Source organism: Triticum aestivum, chromosome 1A, assembly GCF_018294505.1.
Source record: "Triticum aestivum cultivar Chinese Spring chromosome 1A, IWGSC CS RefSeq v2.1, whole genome shotgun sequence".
Taxonomy (NCBI): Eukaryota; Viridiplantae; Streptophyta; class Magnoliopsida; order Poales; family Poaceae; genus Triticum; species Triticum aestivum.
Window position 1 is genome coordinate 503692425 of NC_057794.1, and position 14827 is coordinate 503707251.

Here is a 14827-nt window from a genome sequence, read left to right on the forward strand (position 1 = left end):
TTCTCGTGTAAATAGTTTTATTTCTTTTCATTTCTTAGGGGGTCGATAGGAGAAGACCATGATTAAATTGTTAAAGTGGCTCTTATATGCATTATTGTTGATCTGACAAAAGAGCACATATTGCCTTGTCTTCTCCTATTTATTGAATGCTTGCAGATTCCAGCTTAGTCCAATGCACGCACACTATTATTATTCACATCATTCGGTCGTGCAAGTGAAAGGCAATTATGACGATATATGATGGACCAATTGAGATGGGAGAAGCTGGTATGAACTCGACCTCTCTTGTTTTTGTAAATATGATTAGTTCATCGTTCCTGATTCAGCCTATTATGAATAAACATGTTTGCGATGACAATTATAGATCATAGTTTCTTATGCCATGCTTAATTAGCTAGGAGCTTATAATGGTTTACCTTGCGTGCCAACATGCTATTAAAATGGTGGTGATGTGGTATGATAGGGTGGTATCCTTGTCGGTGTCAAAACCGGTGGATCTCGGGTAGGGGTCCCGAACTGTGCATCTAAGGCGGATGGTAACAGGAGGCAGGGGACACGATGTTTACCCAGGTTCGGGCCCACTTGATGGAGGTAATACCCTACTTCCTGCTTGGTTGATCTTGATGATATGTGTATTACAAGAGTTGATCTACCACCAGATTGTAGAGGCTAACCCTAGAAGCTAGCCTATGGTATGATTGTCTATCGTCCTATGGACTAAACCCTCCGGTTTATATAGACACTGGAGGGGGCTAGGGTTACACAAAGTTGGTTACAAGGAAGGAGATATACACATCCGTATTGCCTAGCTTGACTTCCACGCCAAGGAGAGTTCCATCCGGACATGGGACGAAGTCTTCAATCTTGTATCTTCATAGTTCAATAGTCCGGCCAAAGTATATAGCCGGGCTGTCCAGAGACCCCCTAATCCAGGACTCCCTCAGTAGCCCCTGAACCAGGCTTCAATGATGATGAGTCCGGTGCGCAGTATTGTCATCGACATTGCAAGGCAGGTTCTTCTCCAAATACTTCATGGAAGATTTTTGAACACAAGGATAGTGTCTGGTTCTGCAAAACAAGTTCCACACCCCACCATAGAGAGAATATTATTTCCATAAATCTAATCTTCTGACACGTTTTGGCAGCACAACATCACGTCACGACCTGGTCCTTATCTGAACCGTTTTTCTCAACCAGCGCTGTGCATATTGCGAGGCGGTTTTCCTGTCATGTCTTGTCAAAGTAGAGATCATGTCCCCCTTATTACGGGATTCTCATCAATACGTACGTGGGTAACCCAACCGTGCCTGTTGGTATGACTCCTAGATCTTAGGCAAGTCCAAAACGGCCACGAGGAGGACGCTCGATATTCACCCTCTTTATAAATAGGACGAGGCCTTTTCTTTTTTCCATCTCGTGCTCAATTGAATCGTTCCCCCGCCTCGAGTTCTAACACCCAAAGCTCAGGTCAGGCGGTTAGGACCTTCAACTATGTCCGGATCTAACCTTCAAGGTCGGTGGATGCCTTCCTCTGTCACAGAGGAGGACATCAAGAAGCTGAGAGAGGCCAGATATCTGACCACCGAAATTTCGCATAGGCTGCCTGCTCGAGGGCAGATCATCCCTACTCCCGAACTCACTGAGAGTGTCGTGTTCATCTCCCACTTCCTCCGAGGACTAGGCCTCGCTCTGGATCCCTTTGTTAGGGGTCTTATGTTCTATGATGGGTTGGATTTCCATGATCTGGCCCCGGATTCTCTTCTTCACATCTCGTCATTTATTGTCGTATGTGAGGCCTTCCTCCGCATTACCCCTCACTTCGGCTCGTGGCTCAAGAACTTCGATGTGAAGCCGAAGATGATCAAGGGGCAGCACGCAGAATGCAGAGGTGCCTTAATAAGCAAAATTGCTGATGCTCGATGGCCAGAAGGTTCCTTCCCAGAGGTGTCCAGATTGTGGCAGCAGGAGTGGTTTTACATCACAGCTCCCCGAAGTACCAAGTGGGTAGCCGCCCCCACCTTTCGCTCGGCCCCCCCATCACAACTGATGTCATAGATCAGCAGGGGGCTGAGCTGGGGTCCAGCAAAGGAGACATGCCAATATTGCAGAGCCGTATCTGAGATATCTTTGAGAGAGATTTCAGTCTGGTTATGGTAATGCAAGTTATGCTAGTTCGTCGAGTCCAGCCTTGCAAACGTCGGCCCCTCCATATGTGGGAATTCAACCCGGAAGGACCGCGAGCTATTCAACATTTCCTCGGCATGACGCTCGAAGATATGTACAAATCATTCTTCGGACCCCAAATAGAGTGTCCGGACACCACCGAGGATGTGGGTTTGAGCTGCAACCGCCCTGCTACCCAAGTCAGTAATCCCATGGCCGAACCCGCTGTCCTTTTGTTTATCATGGCATCATTCTAAAGAGTCGCTCTTTGACTAGGACTGGATAACAAAGGCGAAGGTGATCAGGTGTTCGGCCCCCCTTCCTGAGGGCTTGGACAATTCGGTACTGGACAAGATGCTCAAGCCGGCGCCTTATCTAGTGCACTCAAAGGAAGATGAAGGGGGGAATAAAGAGGGAAAATGCGGGCCTCACTCGCTACTCATTCCAACTGGGGGAATGAGCGCCTCTGCGAGGGAGGATAACCAGGGGAAGAATCTGACATTCTCTCTCCCCGGGGAAGGAAGAGGACTACCTCTGAAGATCTGGAAACTAAGGTTTCCAAACGGGAGAAGAAATCTTCGCTAGAGGGTCCTACCTCGGAGGGTATTCTTGCCGCACAATGTCCGCGCGGGGATCAGCCCTCTACCGAGCTGTAAGTAATCAAAACATACTTAATAGTGAAAATATCCTACCTTACTTCCGAAGACAATAACCGATGCTTATAAATTGTAGTCCGGATCGTAGCCCTTCTCGACAGAGTTCGTCTTTGGGGGATCTTCTTCCGGAGATGACGGAGAGCGAAACGACTCCCCCTGACACCCCGCCTTATGAGGCGGGCGACCCTAAAGTGTCGTCGCGGAGGGTATCTCCGAATCCGCCAAGGCCAGAGGATAACCCTTTGGCTACCCGGAATCCCAGTATCCGGCTCCTAAGGAGAGCGGCAGCAAGAGTCCGGACCATACCATGTGTGGTCGGACGCACTGAAGGATCTTCTAGGGCAAGTGGCCGTCTCGGAAGTGCATCGTACGCTGATGGGTATGGTAATTGAAAGGATTTCATCCACTGAAAACGGATTGCACGAAGCCTTTATGAGTCTGCTGAAAGGCTTTGAGGTATGTGAAATAGTGTATGTTTTTGATAGTACCGCACACATTAGGTGTGCCCTATGCAGATAGTAGCCCCTAAGACTCTGGTTGTTGTCGAGAACGGCGGCAACCCAAGGATCATATTCCCAGGTAATAACCCGACTGCCTTTATGTGCAGGAGGCTGAGCCTCCGGTGGCTAGCCGAACTGATGGGTTTACCGAGCTAAAGCGGCAACTTGATGCGGCCGATGCCGGTATCGTGCTTGTCAACCAGCGGCTTGACGAGGCACAGGGTAAGTGATTTCTCTGGTGATCGTCACATAATAAGAGGAGCATGATGCTAGTATCTTTAATATGTTGTGACTGCAGATGGAGCTGCCATCATGGAGACCCCTCAGGCGGAGCTTGCCCGAGCCAAGGAGCAAGCAAGGAGTAGCAATGCGGCCGCTCTAAAGGCGACCGAAGAGTTGAGGGCCAAACAGGTCGCGCATTGCGAGAGCAAGGAAAGAATGGCCAAAATGGCTGTAGAGTTAAAAGATGCCACTGACCGTTACCAGCTTCTTGAAGAAGAAAGCTGAGCGAGGGCGACGGACCTGGAGAAGGCCCTGGTAGCTGCCAAGGAAGCCCACTCTAAAATTAGAGCGACGAAGGAGGAGCTGCATCAAGCTGCAGATATCGTGTCTAGGAAGCCCTTCTTGTTGCGGACTAAATTCAGAGATCCGAAGTATGCTCCTCTTGACCGACTATGGAGTTCTACGGACGCCTACGTGGATTTGGCTACAAGTGCTGTTGGTGCGGCCGAGTACTTCAAGGATCAGAAAGATTACGAAGTGGAAAAGCTGTTCTGGTCACAGTTTCATGCTTGAGTGCATCCGCTGCTGTTGAATGAGCAAATGGCCGAGTGGGCCGAGCTCCATAGGTTGTACGGACTTGCCATGAGGTTCGTTGTGGATCATCTGTGGCCGGGAGGGCCAAGGCCGAATAGCTATTTTAGTTTAGTGCAACAATTCCTTGGTGCTGTGCCGCGCATCGATGCTATGAAGAGATCGACGTGCGTAGAGGGTGCGCGGATGGCCTTTGCCCGTGTCAAGACATACTAGGCGGAGATGGAGGCCACCACTGTTGCGACACAGGGTTCAGGTGTAGGCCGAGTGGCTGCTGAGCACTACTTTGAAGAAGTTCTTGAAGGCGCTCGTTCGATAGAGGCTTAGTGCTCGAAGAATATTATGTTCTAGTGACATGTACTTTCATTGTAAAAATAATGTTTTATTGAGTTATCAAGGCTGTATTTATACTTTTGCTCGAAAGTACAATGATGCCTCCTGTGCGGCCGTTTATGTATATATGTATATAACTTGAAAGTTTGCAGTCATCGGCTTCCGCCCCCACGCATATAATGCGGGGGTGTTCGTAGAAAACGCGAATCCACACTTGATTCAACGTCTTGGTCCATTAAGGAGGTGGTAGCACAACGAATGAGGCAATTAGACTATATTGCTTTAACACTTTCACTTAGCCATGGGAGTTTGACGGTGGGGCTACTATATAGCCCCTGGTACTTCTGCGCTCGTCCGAATACGGGGCGTGTACGTACATGACCAGGAAACGGCCCTTCGTTAATATAGAGGAATCCTGAAGATTCCGCTGAGTCATTGAGTGATTGACCAGCCTCTCGCTATATCATGACAGTCAATTTTTGGCTTCCTCTACTGAGGTGCTCATCCGGATGAACCAGGGCACAATCGCAGTAGTTCTCCCAGTGCTACCTTAGCTGATATAATGGAACATAAGGTACCAAAACGTGGGAGCTAGGCAAACCCAACATTTGACCAAAGACATGATTCAGAGCTGATGCATATAGGGCCAAACTCGCGACGCCGAACACTCCCTAAGGTGTTCAGTCTTTATAACATATACCGGGCTAAACAATGCCCTTAATAATAAACCCCATGTGTCCAGGTACATGCAATATCCTGACGTGGACACATGCCAATAACGTCAGCATCCTTCTCGGTTGTGTGGAGTATCCGGAGGATGTGAGGAACAAGAGACAGTAAAAAAGGTTTACGCAGGGTCTTAATCTAAAAAGAAACCTTTGGGCGGGTCCCTGCTGCACGTCTGCGCCTGTGTCTCCATTGTGCCGTGTCCTAGACGGGTGTAGCACAATTGTTATCTGTAAAAGGAAAGAACTTAGGTGAAAGTTGCCGTGCCAAAAAAAGAATTGGTTATTATCAATGAACTATCAAAATTCAAGAGAAGTCAAGTTGAGGCGGGCTGGCCCTGATTACACGCAGGAAGCCCCTGCTATCGTCTATGAGGGTTTGAACATCAAACCAATGTCATGTATATGTGGTGGAGCGCCGGACTCGTCTAACCATGTCCATGGTCTTTGATGACCTGTCATTTTTTCTGGTTGGTGAGGTCGTCTAGTTCACGACTGTTAAAGCCACCGCATCCTCTTCCGCACGTAAAAAACATTCGGTATTTCCTCTAACTGTGATGATGCCACGTGGACCGGGCATCTTAAGCTTGATAAAAGCATAATGCGGTATTGCATTAAAACGAGCGAAAGCCGTTCTTCCGAGTAGTTCTTGATAACCACTTCGGAATGGAGCGACGTGGAAAGTTAACCTTTCGCTTCGGAAGTTGTCGGGAGAACCGAATACAACCTCTAGCAGTAGAGAGCCTGTACAGTGGGGCTCTTGGCCCGGTATTACTCCCTTGAAGGTAGTATTACTCTGGCGGGTCTATCCCCATTTTACGTACTATGTCCTGATATATCAGATTTAGATCACTGCCGCCGCCCATGAGGACTCGTGTGAAATGGTATCCGTTTATTATTGTGTCTAACACCAAGGCCGCCAGTCCTTCGTGCCGGATACTTGTCGCGTGATCCCTACGATCAAAAGTGACCGGGTAGGCCAACCAGGGGTTGAACCTAGGGGTGACGGGCTCTATGGCGCGTGTGTCTCGGAGTGCATGCTTGCTTCTCCTCTTCGTCACATGGATCACGTTTACTGTTTTAACCTCTGGTGGGAACTTTTTCTGTCCTCCAGTGCTTTGCTGGCGAGGTTCATCCTCTTCTTCACTTGGTGTCTCTTCCCCTTTGTGTTCGGCGTTTAGCTTACCGGCCAGGTTGAGGACCCAACATTCTCTGTGGGTGTGATTTGCAGGTTTGTCGAGGGTGCCGTGAATCTGACAGAGCTTGTCAAGAATTTTGTTTAGGCCGGATGGTCCTTCTCTGCTGCGTTTGAAAGGCTTTTTCCGCTGACTTGGTCGAGAGCCCCTGAATCCGGCGTTTACCGCCGTATTATCTGGGCTACCTTCTTTATTTCGACGCTTGTTTTTGTTGCGTCGTGGTTTTCCATTGCCATCCCTGAATTCAGATGTGCTTTGGTCGCTGGTGCTGCTACGGGCCAACCAGCTGTCTTCGCCCGTGCAAAAGCGGGTCATGAGGCTTGTTAGGCCTGCCATTGTTCTCGGTTTTTCTTGGCCGAGGTGTTTGGCGAGCCATTCGTCTCGGACACTGTGTTTAAAAGCTGCTAAGCCTTCAGCGTCCGGACAGTCGACGATTTGGTTCTTCTTGGTGAGGAACCTATTCCAAAGCTTTCAGGCGGACTCTCCGGACTGTTGGATTATATGACTTAAATCGTCTGCATCCGGAGGTCGGACATAAGTCCCTTGAAAATTAGCCCGAAAAGCGTCCTCGAGCCCCTCCCAACTCCCAATTGAGTTTTCGGGGAGGCTTTTCAGCCAGTGCCGAGCTCACCCTTTGAGCTTGAGGGGCAAGTATTTAATGGCATGGAGATCATCTCCGCGAGCCATATGAATATGGAGGATAAAGTCCTCGATCAAGACTCCAGGGTCTATGGTCCCGTCGTACGCCTCTATGTTCACTGGTTTGAATCCTTCTGGGAATTCGTGATCCAGCACCTCATCGGTGAAACATAGGGGGTGTGCAGCAACCCTATATTAGGATATGCCATGGTGTTCAGACGGTTGTAGTATTCGGTTTTGATTTTGTGCCGGGGCGCGCTTCCTAGATCCGTAGATGGATCTGGTCGCACCGGATTTTTGGCGCAGGTTCTCACATAGATCGTGTGTTGACTTATGTGGGACTTTGTTGGCCGCTCTATCGCGGTCACAAGGTGGTGAATCCGGCCGGCTGACCGTGTAATTTTTCGGCTGCATGGGCTCTAAGGCCTCATCCTCGAATTCAGGTAATAGCTTGTGCTTTGGATAGCTATTTGTGTGGTAACTTCCACCATACTTTGTTTTGTTGTTGAGCACTTTGTTCCACCTGCTGTTGAGCGTATCTTGTGCGGCCTTAAGCCTTGGCTTCTACTTCTTCAGGCTCCTCGCTATGACAATAAGCCTTCTGCAGAGGTTTTCTTTCTCCAAGTGCGTTTCTGAGATGATATGTGCCTCTTCGTCCGGACTATTTTCCTCCCGAGATGGGGTTTGATGAGGTTTATCCATGGCGTTGCCATGTTCGGACGCCGGATCCACACTATGTTCACCGTTTGCATCTTCGTCGTGATCTGCCACCGGGGCGGTGCAGTCATCGTTTCTTCTAGAATCGACTGGACTGTTATTTCCTCTTACGCTGTTATCGCTGTTTTTGCTATGGCGGGACTTAGAGCGGCGTCGCTGACGTTGGCGCTTGGGTTGCTTGGAGGGGGCATCCTCCGCTGTCTCTTCGCCATTGCCCTCTTTGGGTGTATCCACCATGTATATGTCATGTGATGAAGTGGTTGTCCGGCGCCCTATGGACGCTGGTTCCTGTTCGTCTCCTGCATCTTCGTTCATGCCGTCGATGTCTTCAAAGTCGAAGTTCAGCATGTCGGTTAAGTCGCCGACAATGGCTACCAAGTGGGTGGTGGGTGGGTAGCGAATTTCTTCGTTGTCCGCATCCCATTCTAGCCGAACATAGTTCGGCCAAGGTTCTCCTGACAGGGAGAGAGACCTTAATGTATTTAGCAGATCGCCGAAAGGCGAGTGCTGAAAGATATCCGTGGAGGTGAACTCCATGATCGGTGCCCAGTCGGGTTCGACGAGCACGGATGTAAGCGGCTCGGAGTCCATGGCCGGAGATGAATCCAGTGGTTCGGTGACACTGCTCACGTAAGGGGTAAAGTCAACATCCGGCTCTATCGCCGCTGAGAGCACGGCCTCCGTGGCGGGGTCTATCCCTCCGCTCTCGGATGGCGCGATTTGCTCCAGATTGACGGCCGGAGTAGTTGCAGATGTGATCTCCCGAATATTGCCCGACGACAGAGTTATGTCATGCTCGTCGTGATAGTGCGGTGCACCTGACATAGTCTCGAATTCGTCGAAGATCAAGTCTGTGCGGATGTCGGCAGTGTAGTTCATGTTTCCGAATCTGACCTGATGGCCAGGGGCGTAGCTCTCGGTCTGCTCCAGATGTCCAAGCGAATTGGCCTGCAGTGCGGAGTCGCCGAATACAAGGATCTGTCCGGGGAGGAAAACCTCACCCTGGACCGCATCGCTACCGACGATCGAAGGAGCCATCAAGCCTTATGGTGGCGACACAGTGGAACTCTCAATGAAAGCACCAATGTTGGTGTCAAAACCGGCGGATCTCGGGTAGGGGGTCATGAACTGTGTGTCTAAGGCGGATGGTAACAGGAGGCGGGGGACACCATGTTTACCCAGGTTCGGGCCCTCTTGATGGAGGTAATACCCTACTTCCTACTTGGTTGATTTTGATGATATGAGTATTACAAGAGTTGATCTACCACGATATCGTAGAGGCTAACCCTAGAAGCTAGCCTATGGTATGATTGTCTATCGTCCTACGGACTAAACCCTCCGGTTTATATAGACACCGGAGGGGTTAGAAGGGAGGAGATATACACATCTGTACTGCCTAGCTTGCCTTCCACACCAAGGAGAGTCCCATCCGAACACGGGACAAAGTCTTCAATCTTGTATCTTCATAGTCCAACAGTCCGGCCAAAGGATATAGTCTGGCTGTCCGGAGAACCCCTAATCCAGGACTCCCTCAATCCTCCTCTGAATGATTTAAGTGACTTGACTTGGCACATGTTCACGCATGTAGTTGAAACAAAATCAACATAGCCTTCACGATATTTATGTTCATGGTGGATTATATCCTACTCATGCTTGCACTCAATGTTCATTAACTTTAATGCATGTTCATGGCTATTGTCGCTCTCTAGTTGGTCGCTTCCCAGTCTTTTGCTAGCCTTCACCTGTACTAAGCGGGAATACTGCTTGTGCATCCAATCCCAAAAACCCTAAAGTTATTCCATATGAGTCCACCATACCTACCTATATACGGCATCTACCTTCCGTTCCAAGTAAATTTGTATGTACCAAACTCTAAACCTTCAAATAAACATTCTGTTTTGTATGCTCGAATAGCTCATGTATCAACTAGGGCTGTCCGTATCTTCCATGTTAGGCGGGTTATTCTCAAGAGGAGTGGACTTCGCTCCTCACTCACGAGAAAATGGCTGGTCACCGGGATGCCCAGTCACATGCTTTATGCAACTCAAATCAAAATAATTGCAAACAAAACTCCCCCAGGACTGTTGTTAGTTGGAGGCACTTGTTGTTTCGATCAAGCCATGGATTGATGCTTGTGGTGGAGGGGAGTATAAACTTTACCATTCTGTTTGGGAACTGCCTATAATGTGTATAGCATGGAAGATATCGCCATCTCTTGGTTGTTATGTTGACAATGAAAGTATACCGCTCAAAATATTATTCATATCTATTTCAAAACCGAGCTCTGACAACTCTACAAATCCCTGATTCCCTCTGCGAAGGGCCTATCTATTTACTATTATGCTGAGTCATCCTCCTCTTATTAAAAAGCACCCGCTGGAGAGCACCTCTGTCATTTGCATTCATCACTGTTAGTTTACATTGAGTATGACTTGATTGGATCTCTTTTACCATGAATTACAATGTCTAGTCAGTCCTTGATCTTTAAAGGTGCTCCACATTTATGTTTTGCGGTCTCAGAAAGGGCTAGCGAGATACCATCTTGTTATATCATATTATGATTGTTTTGAGAAAGTGTTGTCATCCGAGATTTATTATTATTGCTCGCTAGTTGATTATGCCATTGACCTGAGTAAACATGAGACCTAGGCGTTATTGTGAATATGGTTAGTTTATAATCTTTGCTGAAAACTTGAATGCTGGCTTTACATATTTACAACAACAAGAGCAAACAGAGTTTGTAAAAGTTTTTCTTTATCACTTCCAGTTTATCAACTGAATTGCTTGAGGACAAGCAAAGGTTTACGCTTGGGGGAGTTGATACGTCTCCGTCGTATCTACTTTTCCAAACACTTTTTTCCCTTGTTTTGGACTCTAACTTGCATGATTTGAATGGAACTAACCCGGGCTGACGCTGTTTTCAGCAGAATTGCCATGGTGTTATTTATGTGCAGAAACAAAAGTTCTCGCAATGACATGAAACTTCATGGAGATTATTTTTGGAAATAATAAAAAATACTGGCAAAAGATCTCGACCAGGGGGCCCACACCCTAGCCACAAGGGTGGGGGGCACACCCCCCTACCTCGTGGGCCCCCTGGAGCTCCTCCGACCTCAACTCCAACTCTATATATTCGTGTTCGAAGAGAAAAAAGTCAGAGAGAAAGATTCATCGCATTTTACGATACGGAGCCACCGCAAAGCCCTAAACTCTCTCGGGAGGGCTGGTCTGGAGTCCGTTCGGGGCTCCGGAGAGGGGAATTCATCGCCACCGTCATCATCAACCATCCTCCATCACCAATTTCATGATGCTCACCGCCGTGCGTGAGTAATTCCATCGTAGGCTTGTTGGACTGTGATCGGTTGGATGAGATTTATCACGTAATCGAGTTAGTTTTGTTACGGTTTGATCCCTACTGTCGGTGTAAAAATCGGCAGATCTCGGGTAGGGGGTCCCAAACTCTGCGTCTAAGGCGGATGGTAACAGGAGGCAGGGGACACGATGTTTTACCCAGGTTCGGGCCCTCTTGATGGAGGTAAAACCCTACGTCCTGCTTGATTATTCTTGATAATATGAGTAGTACAAGAGTTGATCTACCACGAGATCAGAGAGGCTAAACCCTAGAAGCTAGCCTATGGTATCATTGTATGTTGTCCTATGGACTAAAACCCTCTGGTTTATATAGACACCGGAGGGGGTTAGGGTTACACAGAGTCGGTTACAAGGAAGGAGATCTACATATCCGTATAGCCAAGCTTGCCTTCCACGCCAAGGAGAGTCCCATCCGGACACGGGACGAAGTCTTCAATCTTGTATTTTCATAGTCCAACAGTCCGACCAAAGGATATAATCCGGCTTTTCGGATACCCCCTAATCCAGGACTCCCTCAGTAGCCCCTGAACCAGGCTTCAATGACGATGAGTCCGGCGCGCAGATTGTCTTCGGCATTCCAAGGCGGGTTCCTCCTCCGAATACTTCATAGAAGATTTTGAACACGAGGATCGTGTCCGGCTCTGCAAAATAAGTTCCACATATCACCGTAGAGGGAATAATATTTAAACAAGTCTAATCTGCTGACGTTCCCCATAGTGTGACATCACACCACAGCCAGCTCTTTATTTGAATCGTTTTTCATAACCTGTCTCACCGTGTTTCGCGAGGCGGTTTCCTTGGTAAAAGCAGAGATCGTGTCCCCTTATTACGGGAATCCAATTAATACGGACGAGGGTAACTGCTACGTCTTGAGCTTGCATTGGTTTTCCCCAAAGAGGAAGGGATGATGCAGTAGAGTAGCATAAGTATTTCCCTCGGTTTTTGATAACCAAGGTATCAATCCAGTAGGAGGCCACGCTCAAGTCCCTCATACCTGCACAAAATGATAGCTAATCACAACCAACGCGATTAGGGGTTGTGAAGCCCTTCACGGTCACTTACGAGAGTGAGATCTGATAGATATAATATTTTTGGTATTTTTGATATAAAGATGCAAAGTAAAAAGTAAAGGCAAAGTAAAAAGCAAAGCAAGATTAAAGTGATGGAGATTGATGTGATGAGAATAGACCCGGGGGCCATAGGTTTCACTAGTGGATTCTCTCAAGAGCATAAGTATTCTACGGTGGGTGAACAAATTACTGTTAAGCAATTGACAGAATTGAGCATAGTTATGAGAATATCTAGGCGTGATCATGTATATAGGCATCACGTCCGTGACAAGTAGATTGAAACGATTCTGCCTCTACTACTATTACTCCACTCATCGACCGCTATCCAACATGCATCTAGAGTATTAAGTTAAAAACAGAGTAACGCCTTAAGCAAGATGACATGATGTAGAGAAATAAATTCATGCAATATGAAATAAACCCCATCTTGTTATCCTCAATGGAAACGATGCAATACGTGCCTTGCTGCCCCTTTTGTCACTGGGAAAGGACACCGCAAAATCGAACCCAAAGCTAAGAAGTTCTCCCATGGCAAGAACTACCAATCTAGTTGGCCAAACCAAACGGATAATTCGAAGAGACTTGCAAAGATAACCAATCATAGATAAAAGAATTCAGAGAAGAATCAAATATTATTCATAGATAGACTTGATCATAAACCCACAATTCATCGGTCTCAACAAACACACCACAAAAAGAAGATTACATCGAATAGATCTCCACAAGAGAGGGGGAGAACTTTGTATTGAGATTCAAAGAGAGGGAAGAAGCCATCTAGCTACTAAATATGGACCCGAAGGTCCGAGGTAAACTACTTACACTTCATCAAAGGGGCTAGGATGATGTAGAAGCCCTCTGTGATGACGACCCTCTCCGGCGGAGCTCCAGAACAGGCCCCAAGATGGGACCTCGTGGATACAGAATGTTGCGACGGTGGAATTAGGTTTTTGGCTCCTCTTCTAATCGTTTGGGGGTACATGTGTATATATAGGAGGAAGAAGTAAGTCGGTGGAGCACCAAGGGGCCCACGAGGCAGGGGGCGCGCCCCCACCCTCGTGACCTCCTCTTTGACTCCCTGGAGTAGGGTCCAAGTCTCCTGTATCACGTTCTGTGAGAAAATCACATTCCCGAAGGTTTTATTCCGTTTGGACTCCATTTGATATTCTGTTTCTCCAAAACACTGAAATAGGCAAAAACAGCAATTCTGGGCTGGGCCTTCTGTTAATAGGTTAGTCCCAAAAATAATATAAAAGTGGAAAAAAGCCCAATATAGTCCAAAACAGTAGATAATATAGCATGGAGCAATAAAAAATTATAGATACGTTGGAGACGTATCAGGCATCCCCAAGCTTAATTCCTGCTCGTCCTCGAGTAGGTAAATGATAAAAAGAGAATTTTTGATGCAGAGTGCTACCTGGCATAATTTCAATGCAAACCATCTTAATTGTGATATGAATATTCAGATTCGAAAGATTCAAGACAAAAGTTTATATTGACATAAAAAAATAATACTTCAAGCATACTAACAAAGCAATTATGTCTTCTCAAAATAACATGGCCAAAAAAGTTATCCCTACAAAATCATATAGTTTGGCTATGCTCTATCTTCACCACACAAAGTATTTAAATCATGCACAACCCCGATGACAAGCCAAGCAATTGTTTCATACTCTAACTTTTTCAAAACTTTTTCAACCTTCACCCAATACATGAGCGTGAGCCATGGATATAACACTATAGGTGGAATAGAATGGTGGTTGTGGAGAAGACAAAAAGGAGGGGAAGATAGTCTAACATCAACTAGGCGTATCAACGGGCTATGGAGATGCCCATCAATAGATATCAACGTGAGTGAGTAGGGATTGCCATGCAACGGATGCACTAGAGCTATAAATGTATGAAAGCTCAACAAAACAAACTAGTGGGCGTGCATCCAACTTGCTTGCTCATGAAGACCTAGGGAAATTTGAGGAAGCCCATCATTGGAATATACAAGCCAAGTTCTATAATGTAAAATTCCCACTAGTATATGAAAGTGATAACATGAGAAACTCGCTACTATGAAGATCATGGTGCTACTTTGAAGCACAAGTGTGGCAAAAGGATAGTACCATTGCCCCTTTTTATTTTATTTTTATTTGGCCTTTCCTTTTTTTTATTTGGCCTTTCTCTTTTTTTATTTGGCCTTTCTTTTTTTATTTGGGACAATGCTCTATTAAATGATGATCATCACACTTTTATTTATTTACAACTCAATGATTACAACTCGATTACTAGAACAAAGTATCACTCTATATGAATGCCTCCGGCAGTGTACCGGGATATGCAATGAATCAAGAGTGACAAGTATGAAAAAATTATGAATGGTGGCTTTGCCACAAATACTATGTCAACTACATGATCATGCTAAGCAATATGACAATGATGAATGTGTCATGATGAACTAGATGGTGGAAAGTTGCATGGCAATATATCTCGGAATGGCTATGGAAATGCCATAATAGGTAGGTATGGTGGCTGTTTTGAGGAAGGTATATGGTAGGTGTATGATACCGGCGAAAGGTGCACGGTATTAGAGAGGCTAGCAAAGGTGGAATGGTGAGAGTGCGTATGATCCATGGACTCAACATTAGTCATAAAGAA